This window comes from Triticum urartu, chromosome 7A (genome assembly GCF_056163025.1).
Source record: "Triticum urartu cultivar PI428250 chromosome 7A, HENAU_Tu73, whole genome shotgun sequence".
Classification (NCBI taxonomy): Eukaryota; Viridiplantae; Streptophyta; class Magnoliopsida; order Poales; family Poaceae; genus Triticum; species Triticum urartu.
Genome location: NC_141879.1, coordinates 738,588,517 through 738,609,127, shown reverse-complemented (window position 1 = coordinate 738,609,127; position 20,611 = coordinate 738,588,517). Strand labels below are relative to the sequence as shown.

Here is a 20,611-nt window from a genome sequence, read left to right as displayed (position 1 = left end):
CCCACAGACTCTGTCTTCTTTAGCTGCCCACGAGTTTCTACCTTCATGTAATAAAACTGCGCATATTCCATGTACTGCGTGCCAACTTGGCCGTCAGCCGCACATTCCCTTTCCATCTTCTAGTAGCCGCACTTATGCTCCCTTTGAGCTTTTTCATTGTGATTTATGGACAAGCCCTGTTGTAAGCTTCTCTGGTTATCAATACTATTTGGTTATACTTGATGATTACACACACTTCTCGTGGACATTTCCCCTCCGTAACAAGTCGGACACCTCTTCCACTCTCCTTCGCTTTTTCTCTTTCGTTCGTACTCAGTACAATGTAATCAATAAGGCCCTCCAATGCGACAACAGTGGCGAGTTCATCAACTCCACTTTGCGGTCCTTCTTCTCCACCAACGGCATCACCTACCGCTTCTCTTGCACTCACACTTCGCCACAAAATGGAAAGGCCGAACGCTTAATCCACACCACAAATGACATTGTCCGCACTCTCCTTCTACAGGCTCATTTACCTCCACCTTTTTTGGGTCGAAGCCCTACAAACATCCACCTACCTCTTAAACCGCAGACCTCCGCGTGCCATTCATGATCAAACTCCTTATTACATGCTTCATGGCATTCCCCCAACCTACGACCACCTACGCATGTTTGGGTGTCTTTGTTTTCCTAATCTCTGTGCCACCTCCTCTCACAAGCTTGCTCCACACTCCACGCGTTGCATCTTTCTAGGTTACCCACTTGAGCACAAAGGCTACAGATGCTACGACCTCACATCGCGTCAAGTCATCGTGTCTCGTCACGTCGTTTTTGACGAGAGCATTTTCCCTTACGCCCCAGCCACACCGTCGCTCCCATCCTAGATCGTAGGAAATCCCGCACGGATCCCGCACGGATCCCCTCGCTTGCCATCCTAGATCCTCTGCCTAGATCGCCACCTACCTCGTACCTGGACCCACCGCATCCGCCTGATGCGACCCCCCCCCCCCATGAACGCCAATCCCGGCCCGCCTGCCTTGCCTCCCGACAGCCCGGCCCACCCCTCCACGTGCCCCACGCCCACGCGCTCGCCCGCCTCCACCGCATCCACCCCCCACGTGCCTCCTCGGGTCGCACGCATGCCGCACCCACCTCGCCTGCTCCTTCAGATCATGCGCCCGTCCCGCCCGTTCCCTCGGATCGCGCTCCCACTGCCTCTGATCGCAGATCCTCCTCGGATCTCGCACCCGACAATCCCCCCGGACCCCACGCCATCCTCCTCTCTTTCCGCGCGAACTACTCCCGTTTAGCCACATCTCCCAGCTCATGCCCAGCCAATTAAGCCTCCGCACAACTCGTATAAAATGCAGACTCGAGCTAAATGTGGCTTTTGTCAGCCCAAACGACTTTTTCTTTCTACCACACCCCTCCCATCTCCCCTATTCCACCAACGTACCGCTCCGCTCTCAAAGACCATAATTGGCAACGTGCAATGTTAGATGAATATGATGCTTTAATCAAAAATTCGACTTGGTCTTTGGTTCCCAAGCCTGCAGGTGTCAACATGGTGACCAGCAAGTGGATATTTCGCCACAAGTTCAATCCTGATGGCTCTTTGGTGCGGTACAAGGCACGGTGGGTGGTCCATGGCTTCACACAAAAGGAGGGTGTTGATTATGATGAGTCGTTCAGTCTGGTCATCAAACCGGCCACTATTCGGGTTGTCCTCTGTCTTGCCACTTCGAGCTCCTGGCCTATCCAACAACTCGACGTCAAGAATGCATTTCTTCATGGCGACCTCAAGGAGACCATGTATTGTGCTCAACCCGCCGGGTTTGTGGACTCCTCTCGGCCGGATCATGTGTGTCTCCTTCACAAGTCTCTCTATGGGTTGAAGCAAGCTCCCCGCACATGGTTCCATCGCTTTCGGTCCTTTCTCTTGTCCCTTGGTTTCCACGCCTCCAAGAGTGACTCTTCTCTCTTCATACTCCACCATGGTGCTTCTGTTGCCTATCTACTAGTCTACGTCGATGACATTATTCTCACCGCTAGCACCACACATGCTCTCAACCACATCATCCACTCTCTCAAATGAGAGTTCTCCATGACCGATCTAGGTGAGCTTCATCATTTTCTAGGCATCAACGTCACACCCAACCACCCTGGCTTGTTCTTGTGCCAACTGTTAAAGTATGTACCGTAGGATGTATACGGTGTAAGTATAAACCGTATACATGTGTGGGCGCGTGCGTTTTGTACTCAGGTAGTTAGGATATGTTTAGGTTGATCTCTATCCTTTGTATAGATTATGACATGGAGATCAATCCTACAACAGCCTAACTACCTAAACCTTGTAATCTATTGTGCCTATAAGTAACACGCAACGCGACCCTGCTGAAGCATGCGCTTAACGCAAACTTTACATGGTATTCAGAGCCATTCTCCTCTAAAGCATATCCCCTGTGCCGCCGATCCCCTTGCGCCGCCATGCCGTCCTCAAGCTCCACCACAGCCGCCCCATCCGTGCTCATCCCCATCGTCGAGAAACTCCATCGCTCCAACTTAAACGTCTGGCGGGCGCAGGCTATGGCCACGATCTGTGGCGCTCAGCTGGTCACCTACCTCGACCCAGATAGGGAGGTACCGGCGGCCAAGCTGTCTGACAAAGACGGCAAGGTCACCGACGTGCCGAACCCGGCATATGAGATCGACAGGGCCCGAGACTCTCAGGTTCTGAGTTTTCTTTTCAATTCCATCTCACCCCCTGTGATGGTTCAGATCGCAACATGCACCACGGCGTCAGCAGCATGGACTGCAATCACGGAGATCTTCATCTCCCAGATGCAGGCGGCCATCGTCAATACGAGGATCACCCTCTTCACCACCAAGAAGGGGAACTCCACCATTGCTGAGTATCTTGGCCGCATGAAGGCCCTCGGCGATGAGATTGCTGCCATCGGCAAGCCGCTCACGGACGATGATATGGTGTCGTATATCCTTGCTGGCTTGGATTTCAACTACATGTCCTTCGTCTCCTACATCTGCACCAGAACCGTCCCCATCAAGCCCAACGAGCTCTACGCCCAACGCATCAGCTTCGAGAGCCGCCTCGCCATGTTCGAGGGTGGCAACTCGTCGTCCCACTCTTCCGCGAACGCCACTTCCCGTGGAGGTCGCGGTGGAGGCCGCGGCAGGAACGGAGGCGGTTGTGGCCACGGTGGTGGTCGTGGCAATGGAGGCAACGGGGGCCGCGGAAAACGGCCATGGTGGGCGTGGCCAAGGAGGCGGGGGACGAGATGAGCTCCCTGAGGTGTTCTGCCAGATCTGCAAAAAGCCCAACCACACTGCCATCGAGTGCTACAGGCGCTTCGACATCGCGTTCACCAAGGAGAAAAGCGTGAGCGCCATGTCCAACTCCTCCTACGGCGTCGACACCAACTGGTACGTCGACACAGGCGCCACAGATCACATCACCGGAGAGCTCGACAAGCTCACCATGAGGGAGAGGTACAACAGCCATGATCAAGTGAACATGCCCAACGGAGCAGGTATGAAAATTACTCATATTGGTCAAGCATATGTTCGTACTCCCACTCGTAATTTCATCTAAAAGATGTCCTTTATTCACCTAAAGCCACAAAAAATCTTGTTTCTGCTCATCGTCTATCTCAAGATAATCATGTGTTTCTTGAAACTCACCCTCGTTTCTTCTTCATTAAGGACAAGGCAACGAGGAGCACCCTCCTCCACGGCAGGTGTAGAGCCAGCCTCTACCCCCTATCATCAGCTTCTTTAGGCCTGGGCAGGCATGCTTTTGGCGCCACCAAGATTTCTCCGTCGAGGTGGCACGATTGATTAGATCATCCGTCTTTGAAAATTGTTCATCATGTTCTTAGCAAGAACAAAATTCCCTTTTCAGTTCATGAGTTGAATAAAGAGGGGGGGTGTGATGCATGCCAACAAGGCAAAAGTCACCAACTTCCCTATCCACACTCTAGTAGTTCTTCGAGTGCTCCTTTAGAGCTTATTCATTCTGATGTATGGGGGCCTGCCCGTGATTCAATCAATAAAAAGAATTATTATGTGAGCTTTATTGATGATTTCAGTAAATTTACGTGGATATTTCTTCTTAAACATAGGTCAGAAGTCTTTAAAGTGTTTCATGAGTTCCAAGCACTTGTAGAAAGACTTTTTGATCGAAAAATCATCACCATGCAAACCGACTGGGGTGGTGTGTATGGAAGGTTAAATTCCTTTTTTCGCCAAGTTGGCATCACACATCATGTTTCCTGCCCGCATGCTCATCAGCAGAACGGCTCCGCCGAAAGAAAGCATCGTCACATTGTCGAGGTTGGCCTCTCATTGTTAGCTCATGCGTCTATGCCCCTCAAATTTTGGGATGAGGCATTCGTAGCTGCCACGTACTTGATCAATCGTACGCCAAGTAAGGTGATCAATCTTGAAACTCCACTAGAAAAACTATTCCATGAGACACCTAACTATCATGCCCTTCGTACCTTTGGGTGCACATGTTGGCCCAACCTCCGCCCTTTCAATGCACGCAAGCTTGAACTCCGCTCCAAACAATGCGTATTCCTTGGCTACAGTAATCTTCACAAAGGTTTCAAGTGTCTAGACATAACTGCTGGATGTGTTTATATTTCTCGTGACGTTCTGTTCGATGAAATGGTGTTTCCCTTTGCCAAGTTAAACCCCAATGCCGGTGCACTCATCAGATCCGAAGTCCTTCTCCTATCTGGAAATTCCTCCTCTTTACCTCTTGATCATGGGGACGAACATATAGCTAATGATCACTTGGGTAATTCTCATGAAAATTCTGCTATAAATTTTGGAGGAAATCCGGTTGTGCACTGTGATTTTATGCAGCAGCAAAGGACAAGTGCGGAACAACATACAAGGTCTGTTGCCTAAACGATATAAAGCAACAAGAACTGTTATCACCTGAAACTGCTTAGACAGATGAACGTACCAGATCGGGGATAAAATGCTCTTCCACTCAAACTGTTAATTATACACAAGCTGTCCAATCAATCAGTAGGAAGCCAGCCACTGTGAGTGAATTTGCCAATACTCCATGGAAGCAGTGCACAAAACCTAGCTCCATGATCTAAGCCCTGCAATGTTTCCATAACATGAAGGTTAGGATAATCATCATACTCCAGCTTATAGAAGAAAACATATGCACATAAATTAATAGCAGAATAAAAGACACCTCCAGGTCCACCAATCGGTTGTAGTCTTGGTCTTCAAATTTTTACTCCTAAGCTAGTAGCTGCCAAATTAAATAACCGTGCATAAAGTTATATATAATACAATGCCGGGAGGCAATTGAATATACAGCCAAAGTATATGGTCACTCAATTTACACAGTAAATGAAATCATATTAAAAAAATACATGTACTAACCGGCAGATGGACTGAAGTACATGCACAGCCGACATGACTTGCATCCAGGATTCACAGCTATGTACATACAGGCAGTAGTTTGAAAGCAGAGAGTAGGTATCAATTGATCTGTTCCAGTCAGCAAGTTAGCCACCTGTCACATCTCACAAGTTAGCCAATCAGGGATGGATTTCATTATTAGAGGGGAAAAAAGGAAAATGGTAACAATTGCTACCTTGGCTAGAATCCACCAGACCCAAAAGTCTGGTACACCCGGAAACCTGACTTTGTTCCTCGTAATTTATTTATTTCCTCTTGTTGCTCAGGACTGCATTCAACAGCTACACTAAGCTTTCGCAGAGAAGCGGGGAGGCCCCGCTTGGGCAGCGACCGAATCTCGGGACAAGACAAGATCACTAGTGCTGTGAGAGAAGGAAGGCTGTGTAACCCTTTAGGGAGGGATGGCAGACCCCGGCAACAGAAGAAGGTTAGTTTTTGGAGAGAGGTTAGGAGCTGAAGAGCTTTCTCTTCCTCTTCCCTGAAGCTTTCCACCCGCTGATCATAGCTGACGGTTAGTTCTTGGAGGGTAGCAGCAAAGAGGCTGCAGACTGGGGCAGCAAGCACCGCGGAGATGTTATCCACCATGAGTTTTTTCAATTGGAAGCAGCCTGCGGAAGGCAACAATAGTTTGTTCTTGCTTGCCACCACCAATTCTGAGAAAAGATCCGCGGCTATAGAGCGAGGACGACCTCCTCCCCTGTTGTAGACCACTAATACAGTGAGGTTGACAGCTGTAATGAGAGGATTGGACCCATCCAATGTTATATTCTCACAATTTACTAGGCTTAGACTGGTGAGAGATGTGAGGTCTGAGAGCAGAGGCACTGACAGAAAGCGTCGCTCTTCTTCAATTGCAAGTTCCTTGAGGGATATTAACTTTGCGAGATGTGCCCATGGGATCTTTGATCCAGCTCGAAATGTGATACTCCCTAGTTTGTTGGCCATATTGTGCCAGTTTAATGCACCGCTATAACTTGTCAAAGTCAAGTCATGTTTTGTGTACGCCATCTCCTCCAATGAACTATCAGAAACACTAACATGATATAGTGTGGAAGTGTGAGGCATGGGTGGAAGGAACAACTTTGGGGAACTCTTAATTTCAAGTTGTGACAGATGGTTATAAAAGACAACAGAGCACTCTTGTAGGAAGGGCAGCACACGGAGATTGGGGCATGAGCTGCAACAGATGTATTCAAGCCTTGAAAAGGAATGGGCATTAGGTACCCCATCCCACTCAGTAAATTCTGGAAAATCTACAAGAATAATATGCTTCAAATGTATAAAACTCTTATCCGTAATGCCACCAAAGCCAGGTTGGATCTGACCAAGTCCAGAAACACGAATCAACGTGAGTGAAGTGAGATGCATAGCTGCCCAAAAAGTGGAGGGATGACCCAAGACACACCCTCTAGGTGGAGAGACGTTAGCGTTGCAATGCTAAGGTCACCACACAACCAACCAGGGCCAGTTGAACCACCATGGCCTATAATGTGAAGTTCTCGAAGATTAGGGTGTGGCTCAAGACCATCAAGAACATTAGATAATTGTGCTCAACCATCAAGACTACCATATCCTGCACGGTGGTGTTCTATGGCCCAAACTAACCTCAACTTATACAAAACACCTTCGAATACCAGTTTGGCTTTCATAGCCTCTTCCATGGTTGCCACCTTTTCAAGGTTATATATACTGAGTTCTCCACTAAGTTCTGTCAACTCCCCCAACTCACTGATTTCAAATCCAACAGTCTCCTTCTTAACATAGAATTGTTTCAACTCTTGTAAATACTTCATCTTTCCAACCTCAGAAACATTGGAATGGAGTTCATCTTTAGAAAATAAATGGTGTATATTGACGAGGCGGCTAATGTTTTGAGGCAATTTAACGTCACCATAGCAATCTCTTAGGTCCAATAATATCAAGTGGTAAAATCCGGAAAGCATTCTAGGCAATGTCATACATATGTCATTGTATGATCTAGTAATTTTTAGGCATCGTAGATGGATAAGTTTTGAAAAATTGCATGGGAAAGAATCTAGGGATTTCACCGCAATATATAGGACACGAATACCCTCTATTCTCTTGAAGGTGTCATATAAAATAGCATCAATAGTTTCTCCATAAGTTCGAAAAATCATCAATGACCGCAAATTTACAATGTCTACCTTATTTCTCAATTTAACCATTTCTATCCTAAAATTCCCTTCATATTTATCTTCCATGGTAATGGACAAGTGTCGGATAGATTTACCGAAAAAGGGTTTCCCCCTGCTTTGTATTCCAAAGCAACGAACACCATACACATAGCATTGCTGGGGCGAGCAGCACAACAAGCCCAAAAGAAAAGAAGAAAAGAATGCCAACAACGGCAGTTCAACAAAGCATGGATGAACCGCCACCGCTGCGCCCTCCGGAGACACACCACCACCGCCCGAGGCTCCGGTCTGCCGCGTACCAAGCGGCACCTTCAAGAAGGAATGCGACGCCGACGACGCTGCCGCCCGGACGAGTCCTACGGTTTCCCCCGGTACGCGGAGGGAACTGGAGGATGGCTACCACCGACACCCTCCAAGAAGGAAAGGTGGCACCCGTCGGTGTCACCGCATCGGAGCCGGCCGAACCGGCAAGGATTTCTCCCGCACACCAACCCCACCGCCCAACCGGAGCCGACCAGCCAAACCACCGCCCAACACCATGCGCCATTGCGGATGCGCCGCCACTCAAGCTGTCGCGCTACGAGCACCAACACAAGGCCAAGAAGGCCGGAGAGAAGAGCCAAGCGACAGGAGCAGCAACACCAAGGACGAGCGGGAGGGAACCACCTCCTCCGCCGTCGTGCGAGAGGCCCGCGCCTCCGGCACAGTCGCGGTTGCCGTCCGGACACGGCAGCGGGGCAAACCTGGCCACCCCTGGCCCGGCCAGGCCCGCAACGGGCCCGCTAAGCCCTTCCGGCCATGCAGCAGCAGGTTGGCGCCGGCGCCGCCAGCACCTCGCCACTCAGCGCTGTTCCCCCGCCTCTCGGAAGACTCGCCACGGATCAGCCCCGCCGCCGGCCCGCCCAGGCCCAGATGGGGCCCGTAGGGCCCAGATCTGGGCCGAGCGCCGCCGCCAGGACCCACCGCAGCGCCGCCCCGCCGCCAACGACGCCGTCGCCCGCCCGCGCCGCGCCAGGGAACCCCGCCGCCACCCGGTCCGTCGCTGCCTAGGAGCAGCCCCCGGTGCAGCCCCGCCCCGCGCCGGAGAGCAACCGGGAGGGGAAGGTCAGGGGGCCACCGCCACCAGCGACCCCGGGGCCAGGGCAGCCGTGGGCGCCAGCGACGGCGGCAGGAGGAAGGGGAGAGGTGGGGACTGGAGGAGGGAGGTGGCGATGCGCGGTCGGACGCCCGCGGGGGCGACGCCGTCGCGAGAGCTCGAGGGGGGGTTTCCCTCTTTTTCAGTTACAGGTTTCTTCCACTATGATTGTCGGATAGATTTTGGGATGTCATCAGCTCTAAGGTATAGACTACTACAAATATTGAGACATTCTTGTGACGAAACAATCTGAGAAAGTTCATGTAACAAATCATGCATTATATAGTGTTGATTCAAATAATCATCCACCTTCATGAGAAAACCATTTTCCACTAGTTCATCCATATAATTCTCATCTTTGTCTATGATTCCTATTGCAATCCAGAAATACGTAACCTCTACTTTCTTAAACTTATAATCTTCAGGGAACAGGGCAAAATATGGGAAACATTTTTTCAAATGGAAAGGAAGGTAATCATAACTAATCCTTAGAGATGGCATAATGTCATCAATATTTTTTTTGTTTTTTCCATTCTTTGTTTTCAAGAACTCCCGTCCAATGTTACTGAGATATTTCCTTTTTCAGTATCCGACCAACTGTTTTGGCAGCTAGAGGTGAACCCTTCAATTTCTTTGCAATATCTATTGCAATATCACTTAAGTCATCCCGGTAACACTCGGGTTTTGCCCCCTCAAATATAAACTCTTCAAAGAATGTGAAGAAATCATCAGGCTCCAGACCTTTCATTGCTATTGGGTCGATTGTTTTCACAATGTCAGCTTTAGATGGGAATCTAGTTGTGACGATAACCATGTTACCCTTGGCTTCCCCCTTCATCAATGGAGCTAGCAGGTTTTCCCAACTCTGACTATTCAATTCCCATATATCATCAAACACAATTAAAAACCTTTTCAGTTTAAGTCTCTGTGCAATGGATATTTGGAGCTGGTCTAAACTTGTTGTTTGATTTGCAGTGTTGCTTCCTTCTATGCAGCTAAGGATCTGTTGGCTAAGCTTAAGCACATCAAAGTCACTTGATACACAGACCCAAACCCTGACAACAAAGTGTTCTTGTGTCCTTCTATCGTTATACAGGTGTTGAGCGAAAGTTGTCTTCCCAATACCTCCAGGACCAACTATCGGAAGAACAGAAAGGATCCTGCTGCTATTTGTGCTACTAGTGATGATATCTTTTATAGTTTGCTCAAATAGGTCTCTCCTCCCATATAATGTATCCTGAGCAGTGGTTGACCCTACGAGAGGCCGCTTTAGGTTGACAGTTGCGGTGTTGCTGCTATGGTGTGGGATGATATTGAGCAACTTGGAGACAGGGTCACACAGGGCATGTATTTCCTCTATCACGGACTTAATTTTTTTGGACATGGCTACCCTATTGAATTGCAACTTATCAATTGAACCATCATCACCACCACATCAGTATATGGCTTGGTTGCATTGTGTGTGTTATGTGTAGCTGCACCGCTACAACTATCATCATCATTATCTTGCACACGTGAACAAGAAATGCATGCAAGACAGTTACCGATGGTGTGGCGAAGAGCATGGTGACCATGGCGAGCGTGACCGAGGAGGCCATCACCGAGATCTGGCACTGCTTGATTAGTGCCATCAATCTTGTCCTGGATGATGAATTAGTGGAGCTCATCCAGAGCGTCCTTGGCCTTGTCAGCCTTGGCTGTGAGCTGCTGTAGTAGCTGCTGCAGGCCGTGGTTGTTGCCGGCCACGCCCCTCTGCCTAGCCTCGTGCAACAGCCCTTGCGTGTACCACAGGTCCCTTTTGATCTTGTCGGAGTTGAGGCCGAGCTGGGTGCTGGCGACGTAGGCATCAACCAACTCGTCCGACAGTTGCTTAGCCACTCTGCCGACAAGCCCGCTCGCCGCCCCAAGAACCGCCTCCATCTCCTCTTGCGTCGGCAGGCAAAGTTAACCGTGTGGTGGCTGTGTGAGCTTTCGATTAGGGTGGTTGAATTATGTGTGCAAGGAAGGAATGGTGGATGGATCATTTTTATAAGTTGTATATATATACTTGACTTGTGAAGATATCTGATGCTAATACCTGACTTGCAAGCATATCTTATATATGCTAATACTTTGCTTGTGAACATTTTAGAAGGCAGTAGGCAAGCAGCATAAAGAAGAGTGGCAAGAAAGAGACACGGCAGCATCAAGAAAGGTGGTGCCTTACTTAAAAAGGAAGTTGGAGCAGAAGCACCATTCCCAGGAAAGAATCGACGCGAGAGACATCATTGTTTTGTTAACCACACATGACAGCATAATGGATTTCAATTCTGCAAATACGAGGACATGGCTTATGCTGTTACTTACCCTGATAAAATAAAATAAAATACATTCTGCACGTTAATTAATTTCCCTTGTACAGGTAAATGCTAACAGGGTAAATAGATGGAACATAGTACTTCATAACTCTAAGAAAGGTAAATGGATGGAAGGTATGCTCACATGAACAGATTTGGTACCAAACTAAGACCATGACTGTAGACACAACACCTCTGTAAAGTAAAACATTACTACTGCGGCATCATGGCCGTAGAACCCATTGGTTGTGTGAAATATGATGATGATGATGCAGAGGCTGGGTTGTGCACTTTTTGGCTCTATTTCATCGCCGTAGAAGTAAAACATTACGGCTGGGTTGTGCACTTTTTGGCTCTATTTCATGGCAGTAGAAGTAAAACATTATTACTGCGGCATCATGGCCGTAGAACCCATTGGCTGTGTGCAATATGATGATGATGATGCAGAGGCTGGGTTGTGCACTTTTTGGCTCTATTTCATCGCTGGGGAGGGGAACACCTACAGGACGATGCATGCCACACCACATACATGAAACCTGAATCGCTGATTCTGCGGTGTAACTTGTTTAAACACTCACTGGATTATTGAATTCATGCTCCAACCAACTCATCCAAAAGTCCAGACTGATGGAGGGAGGTGGGCAATATATTTCAACATGGATCACCACTAATGTACGTAATTAATTAATTACCTTTGAAATGAACGATCATGCAGAACTGCGCAGCTATCGGTCGAAACATCAAGACAGATGGTTACTTTTATTGTTTGGATGGAACAAGGAACTTGAATAGCTCCTGAATATGTACCAACTTCCAAACTCACTGTTGGTTGTAATTATTCTGCAGAACTGAGATCCACAGGCCAGCAAAACTGAGCGACTAAAACATCAGCAGTGAAGCTCCAGTGAAACGAAATCATGTGATCTTCAGCTCTAGTCGCCATCTGAACGTCATGTGCCGTTGCGCAAATCCTCATCATGTATTCATGTTCACCGCATTGGACTTGAAGGTTGCTTTGTTACGACGATTCCAAATTTACAGCTATAATTTTTTTTCTGTACCAGATCGATTGGAGATTTAGCAGATTAAGTCAATGATTGACCCGTCAAATCATGCAGCCAAGGGGAATGTGGTGGCTGGAGTCCACGGCTGGTAGCTACGAAAAGAAAAGAATGTTGCATACGCATAGTAGCAGACACCTTTCAGTGCGCAGAAACAGGATCGATGAAGCCTCATCATGACCAAATACAGCGTGGGCTTGTAATTAATAAAGCTACCAAATTTAACACGAGGAAGGTAGGCTCGCCTCACGCGAGCGTCGGAGAAAGAAGGGCCGGAGCGTCGTGACGGCGCGCCGATTGGTGCGGACGCTAGTCTACACAGGAGCGGGGCAGGGGATGCAGGTGAGCTACCAGGGGGGAACGGCGCGCAGTCTCCTGTCGAGTTTGAGGCGTGGGTGAACCTTTCGCCGCCGACGACGAGGAGGAGATCGCCGTCGCCGGCCTTGTCGTCGTGTGCCACCGACAGCGGGATAGCGGCGACAGCAGATGGGCCTGGAAGGGATTATTTTGGTAGTATCAGCCCAACCCCACCCCAGACTGCTTGATTACTGGGTGTGTGCGGCCCAGCCCGGCCACGACTAGTGTGTTTCAAATTATTACTCCCTTACCCCTCAATTTTTTTACTCCCTTCCTTTTTCTTTACTCTATATATATGATTTGTCAATCAAGTTTCATAAAGTTTGACTAAATTTATATTGAAAATGTGTTCAAAAAAATTTATATTGAAAATATGAACATGTACAATAAAAAAAATATTAGTGTTGATATTTTAATTTCATTATGCATCTCTGCATTGTCCCTTTCTTCGGCTCTCCTTCAGGCTTGCGTACATCGGTGACACCATGGTCGGCTGCAGCATCCCTGTCGTCAGCTTGGTGCTGCTCGTCAGATTTTACTAAATTTATATTGAAAAATATGAACATCTACAATAATAATATTATACGATATAAAAAATATTAGTGTTGATATTTTTTTTCATTATGCATCTCTGCGTTGTCCCTTTCTTCGGCTCTCCTTCAGGCTTGCCTACATGGGTGACACCATGGTCGTCTGCGGCATCCCTGTCGTCGGCTTGGTGTTGCTGCGTCGAATCGATTCACGACCAAACCAATTTTCAAGCGACTTGCAAATGGCAACTAAGATTTTATTGAAGTGTGCTGCGGCTTAATAGTTCTTAAGTATCTGAAAAACAATCAACGCTTTCACGTTCTTCTGAGTCAACAAACTATGCTGCCACAGGTAGCTGTCAGTAGTTACAACACTCAGCTTTTTCACAGATAGCTTGATAGTAGTTACACCTTACAACACTTTTTTTTCTTTTTCAAAAGGGGGGTTCGCCCCAGCCTCAGCATCTGAACGATGCATACGGCCAATAATATTAATAAGCAAAAGGTCCAACAAAAGTTTCCAAGTCTCGAACAAAGAAATACAAAAAAAGGCTCACGAAGAGCTAAGCAGTAATAGAAAAGCCACAATCGACTGGCATAAAAAGGTATGAGCAGTACATGTGTATCCTATTACATGACCGCCATCCAAACCGGTTGAAAATATCCCGTGCTACCATCTTTAATCGGGTAGACCCAGTAACACCTTACAACACTTCTGAATTGCAATAATATGCTCTAGCCTTTAAATACATTTACAGTAGGGAAGAATCAATGAACAAGAAACATTTGTGTGTGGCCTAGTTAGCATTGTCCATTTGCAACGCACATTCTGATACGAAAACAAAGCAACAAAATGATGGAAGAATGGAAAATTTATCCAAACTGTGCTGCTTAGCACTAATGACTAGTACATATCTGAAGAGCAAACGATGCTCCAGGTTCGCTCGAGTCAACAATCTACTCCCTTCGTCGAGTCAACAATTTATTCGAACTGTGCTGCTTAACACTAATTATTACATATCTGAAGAGCAAACGATGCTCCAGGTTCGTCGAGTCAACAAGCTAGCTAGCTAGGATGTCACAGCTAGCTGTCCACTCTGAAGCAGCAGTTCGTTACGATACTTGAACCTTTTCTTTCTCAGGTTCTTTGCTTGATAGCTGGAACTGAACCGCAACCATTAAATCCCAGACTTGTAAGTATGTTTATTGTAGTAGTAGGGAAGAATTGTTGTACTGATCAACATTACAGAAAAGCATGCATCATTTTCCGAGGCCGCATTGTCATCATCATCTCTGGTGTGCCAAGTTCTGTCCATGCTGCCTGAGCTACAAAGGAACTTTGTGATGCTGCTTGCTCCCGTCGACTGACCCAACAAGATGAGCAGTGGGGGCAGAAAGGAAGGAAGGAGTGTAAAGAGGCATTTCTTAGAGAGCGAAGAGATCCAATATGATTTGTGTTGGTGATCAAAGGTGTGTTTTGTAAGCATGCACGGCACGATGCACGCTTGAGAGCCTAACTAATTCCTACTGATGCTGCTCAAAAGTGTTTTTGTTTACAAGGTGGGGAGCTCAGCTCATCGGTGGTGGCAGCAACGTGGCGGCGGCGCCAAGGTCTGGCTAGAGCAGACACGGTAGAAGAGATGCCATAGGAGTGAAGAAGGCGGTGGCGGAGACTGGAAAGAGACGGCGGTGGGGAGGGAGGGAGGATCAGGTAGTCCTTTGGGGAAGAAAACAGACGAGCCGAGTGTCTGGCTTCATCAAAAGAAGGGGAAACCTGCACGAGATGACGGAACATACATGAATCAATCAGTACCAGAAAATCACAGTGACAAGATGTAATGTGACTTCTCTAAACACGTAGTGAATCACCACCTCTTGATGTAATTAATTACCTTTCAAACCATTGATGCAGAACTGCGCAGCTCTCCGTCGAGGCATCAAGACAGGGGCTCTCTGCAGCTGTAGGTAACTTGTAAATTCACCGTTGGCTGCAAATTGATTCCTCTGCAGAATCCAAGTAATGATGAACGTAAGACTCAGAAACTCACGAATATGAGTGCTCAGTTTATTATTATTTTGAGTCGGTCTACAATCGAACCTGTTGAACTGGTAATGAAACTCTGACCATCAAGCAATCTCCAAAGTCTGCACAAGATGTACTGTAACCAACCTGTTCCAATGTTGCAAGAAACATGCTTTTATTAGCATTCAGATATATTCAGATAAAGGCTAACCAAACATTCTTGATTTAAAGTTTTAAACCAACAAGACTGGAGCCAAAAATAAGGGTGTGTTGCCTACACCATATACACTAATTAGCAGCCACTTCTAGCATCTAAAAACACTTCAGATAGATCAATATACCTGAGCAGAGGAGAAATTGCTCTTGCACCCAAATTGATTATGTTGTGAAACAAAAGCTGCCCGATCACTAGGAAGTCCGCAAATGCGCATGCAGACAAGCGAATCGGCGGATACTCCAAGGAACCAATGAAAAGACTTGTATGATCTGACACCTGAGATATACCACACAGGTTAGGATAATGATCACACTCTGTAGTAAACCGTGTGCTACAAGCCGGAAGTTTTACTCGGCTTATATATAAACCGAATTTAAATCGGTGTAAGCCGAGTGTATTAGGTACACGGCTTATAAGTTTTTTCCTGTAGTGAATGATCACACTCTTAAGTTAAAATAAAGGAACATTTATGTATAGCAGAAACAAACATGCATTCACCTTAAGGACATCAAAACATACGCTTCCATTTCTGTTATAGTTTGGATGCAACAACCAAGTTCTGAATTTCCAGAAGCAAAACTGACGGTTGGCTGTAATGGTTTTGCAGAATCCAAGTAATGAATGTAAGACTCACAAATAAGCAAGGTAAGGGGGACCTGCAAATTAGGAACTGAAACTCTGAAGGATGCCGGTTAGTGAAACATCACCATATATATATGCAATCTCCACAGTCTGCACAGCAGGCAGTTGGCAGTTGGTTGGTGGTACCATGGACTGACCAAGAGCATGAAAAATGACATACTTGTTCCAATAATGCATATAACATATACGTTTTAGAACTGAGATATCCAGAAAATGCCGAGGGGAAAATAGTTGCATAATGCCACCAAAAATAGAGCTAATAAGGTGTGCTGCTTACACCATATGAATTCAAAACGTTTTCTCTTCCTCTCCCGTGAAGCTTTCCACCGTGTGAACATCATTCCAAGATTCCAGTGTGTGGATGGTAGCTAGCGGCGAGTAAACTGCAGGCTGGAGCAACAGGCGCCGCTGAGAATGCTTGACTAAAAATAAGAAGAAAAAAATAGAGGGAAAGTGTGATAAACTGACCTTTGAAATGATCTTGGTAGAACTGCACAGCTGCTTCTTGATGATACTTTTGTTACTGTTAATGTTATTGTTGGGTTGGAGCAACCAATTAAGTCCTGAATGCCAAATCCAGTGTTGGCCCTGTAAAAAGGAAGAAAGGCGTGGAAGCGTATGCCTTCCTGGCAGGCGTGGAAGCGTATGCCTTCCTGGCAGGGACGTGTGCGTGTTATATACTCAGAGAATACACCATGCGGCGCAGGTTGTTGCAAGTCTTTGCCCCTACTCCAAGCTATACAAGATAAGGCTTGATCTATACTAACAACCTGCACCGGTTACAATATACGCACGCCACAACACACGTGACAACATGTCATGTTTCCTACAACTACTAGCCTACGTTTTAACATCCTCCCTTAATCTTAACGTGTCAAGGTTCAGATTACGCTTGAAGGCTTGTAGTTGTCTGACTTGAAGAGGCTTGGTGAATCCATCTGCAACTTGATCTCCTGTTGGAATAAACTGAACATCCAACAGTCTTTGTGCAACTCTTTCTCGAACAAAATGATAGTCAATCTCTATATGTTTTGTCCTTGCATGAAACACAGGATTTGCAGAAAGATATGTTGCCCCAAGATTATCACACCACAAGCATGACAAATGTGTTCTTCCAATCCCTAGTTCATCAAGCAAAGTTTCAATCCACATTACCTCAGCAGTCGCATTTGCCAGAGACTTATATTCTGCTTCAGTGCTCGAACGTGAGACTGTGGCCTGTTTCTTTGCATTCCAGGATACAAGATTTGACCCAAGAAAAATTGCAAAACCTCCAGTAGATCTCCTATCATCTGGACACCCGGCCCAGTCTGCATCAGAGAATGCACTCACTGCTGTTGAAGGAGACTTGCATATTTTCAAGCCTGTTTCAGCACTGCCTTGAATATATCTTATGATCCTCTTAACAGCTGTCCAATGCAAAGAAGTAGGAGCATGCAGAAATTGACAAACTTTATTAACAGCAAATGATATATCTGGTCTTGTCAATGTTAGATACTGCAATGCACCTACTGTGCTTCGGTATTTAGTTCCCTCTTCTGAACTTAACAATTCCCCTTCATGCAAAGATAGCTTGTCAGTAGAAGACATGGGACTACTAGAGGGTTTACAGTCTCTCATGCCTACTCGCTTGACAATGTCTCTGGCATATTTTTCCTGAGTTAACATAATACCATCATGACATTTTTTTACTTCATTGCCTAGGAAGTAATGCAACTCTCCTAGATCTTTAAGAGCGAATTCTCCTTTCAGATTTCTCAACAGTGCTGAGGTGGCTTCTTGTGATGAACTAGCAACAATTATATCATCAACATAAATCAACATAAACATGGTCACCTTCCCTTTTTTGAAGAAGAACAAAGAGGTGTCTCCTTTAGATGTCTTGAAACCAAGTTGTTGTAGCTTTGTACTTAACTTGTGGTACCAGGCTCCGGGTGCCTGTTTTAGACCATACAAGGCCTTGTCCAGTTTACACACATGATGTGGTTTTGAACGGTCCTCATAACCAGGTGGCTGTCTCATATAGACTTCCTCCTCGAGAACGCCATGTAGGAACGCATTCTGTACATCCAATTGGCGAAGACTCCAATTCCTGGAAACAGCAATAGACAAAACAAGTCTGATAGTAGCAGCCTTAACTACAGGGCTAAAGGTATCCTCATAATCAATCCCATAGCGTTGTTTAAAGCCTTTAGCTACTAATCTAGCCTTGTATCTATCTATAGTGCCATCAGGTCTTTTTTTAACTTTGTACACCCACTTACAGTCTATGATATTTCTTCCTTGCTTTGAAGGAACTAGGTGCCAAGTTCGATTTTTCACAAGTGCATCATACTCTGTGTGCATAGCATTTCTCCAATTTTCACTACTTAGTGCCTCTGTCAAATTATGAGGTTCACCAGAAGAAGCAAAGTTTGCAAACTTAAAGTTCTTCTCATACCTGACTGTACCGTCTTTAAATTTTGTAGGTTTCAAAATACCTTTCTGAGCACCTGTGGTCATCCGCGGCAACACGTCCTCAGCCACAGAAGATCCTTCTCCTCCCTGAGCCGCTGGGCTCGAATCCTGCATGTGTGGGACTGGCGAAAGCGACCTGCCGGCTCGTCCCGCACCGCTCGTGTGCGCGTCGGGCGGTGTACCGCCTGTCCCGCCTCGACAACTGGCGACCAGGGGCGAGGAGGCGCGTGCGGGTGAGGGAGTGTCCAACCGCAAGCCCGCCTCGAGGTGAGCGCCTGCGTCCGCCCCGCCCGACCAGGTGGCAGGTGGCGAATCCGGGGCCGCTGGCGATCCTGGGGCCACCAGAGGATCCTCCTGGGATCTCGTGACCGCGTCAGGCAGCACGCGCGCGCCCGATCCCGAGGGCGTATCAGCCTCGTGTCCCGCACCAGGAGTTCTCTGCTGCTGCTGCATAAAATCACAAGCCGGAGCGCTGTTTTCACGGTCATTTTTTTTACCGCTGTCTCCATGAGGGTTAGGATTATTAAACAGATGATCATTAGCATAATATTCACCCCCTTGATCAGTAGGATTTAATAACTCCGGAGATAGCAAAAGTATTTTTGCACGTAAACGAGCGCCGGCATTGGGATGCAGGATAGAGAAGGGAAAGATGTTTTCATCAAATACCACGTCTCGGGATATGTAAACACGTCCAGTGGAGATATCAAGACATTTGTATCCTTTGTGAAGATTGCTATAACCAAGAAAAGCACATTGTTTGGATCGAAATTGGAGTTTATGGTTGTTGTATGGCCGAAGATTTGGCCAGCAAGCACATCCAAAAATTCTGAGGATGGAATAGTTAGGTTTTTCACGAAGCAATCGTTCAAAAGGTGTCTCGAAATTGATAACCTTGCTAGGAGTACGGTTTATCAGGTACGTGGCAGCAATGAAGGCTTCGTCCCAAAACTTCAAGGGCATAGAAGCTTGGGCAAGAAGAGACAAACCAACTTCGACAATATGTCGATGTTTTCTCTCAGCTGAACCGTTTTGTTGGTGAGCGTGAGGACATGAGACGTGATGAGATATACCTATCTTGGTAAAGAAGGAATTTAGCCTAACGTACTCCCCACCCCAGTCTGTTTGGAGAGCAAGGATTTTACGATCAAATTGTCGTTCCACAAGATTCTGAAAGTCATGAAATTTCTGAAAAACTTCAGACTTATGCTTGATCAAATAGATCCATGTAAATTTGCTGGAATCATCAATGAAGCTAACATAATATTGTTTTCTTCCTACTGTTTCAACAGCAGGACCCCACACATCAGAGAACACAAGTTCTAAAGGGAACTTTGACTCACTTATTGAATTTGGATAAGGAAGTTGGTGACTTTTTCCTTTTTGGCAGGCGTCATATACAAACTCATTATTGAGATAACTAGCACACGGGAGATTATTTTGACTAATGACTTTCTTGACAATAACAGAGGAAGGATGCCCTAGACGTCGATGCCACCTATCTGAAGACAACTTGGTAGCACTTAGCACTTGCTTGTTGACGTCGGTTTCCGTGTGCCTAACTGGGTACAGACCTCTCCTACCCCTGCCTCGAAGAAGTACCTTCCTCGTTCCCCGTTCCTTGACAAAAAAAGAATAGGGATGAATTTCAACAAAGGAGTTATTGTCAATGGCAAGACGGCTAGCGGAGATTAGACTTTTGTTTGCTTCGGGTACATGAAGGATATTGTTCAGAAAAAGATCACGATCTTGGGTGTGAATAGCTGAATGACCAATGTGTTTAATATCCATACCTGAACCGCTCGCGGTGTGAATCTGCTTGTTGCCTTGGTAGCGGTCTCGCACGGTCAGCTTCTCCAGATCGCCTGTGATATGGTCGGTAGCACCACTGTCAAGATACCAGTTGGTGTCTACCCCATACTGTGGCGCTGCGAGATTGGCTGACCTCTCTTCTCCTCCTTGATAGGACTCATCGTAGCGTTTCCAGCACTTCCATGCTGGGTGGCCTATCTTGCCACAGATCTGGCATTGCAACCTGGGCGCGGAGGCATTGTTGTTTTAGTTGCCTCCATCGCCGCCGCCGTTGCCGCCATGTCCACCGCGACCGCCGCGGCCGCCGCTGCGACCGCCGCGATCACCACCAGTGCCGGCTTGTCTGCGGCCGCGATCGCCACCTCCGCCGCCAAACTTGCGGCCTCGAGTGGCAGCATTGGCAGAGGACTGAGACCCTCCACCACGAAGATTCAGCCTCG

At 47.0% G+C, this 20,611-nt stretch overlaps 1 pseudogene; it reads right to left on the bottom strand.

Annotated features, from left to right (window-relative positions):
* Window positions 1-5,027: 5,027 nt before the first annotated feature.
* On the bottom strand, window positions 5,028-10,707 carry LOC147962521 (putative disease resistance protein RGA3; annotated as a pseudogene).
* Between the last annotated feature and the right edge of the window lie 9,904 nt (window positions 10,708-20,611).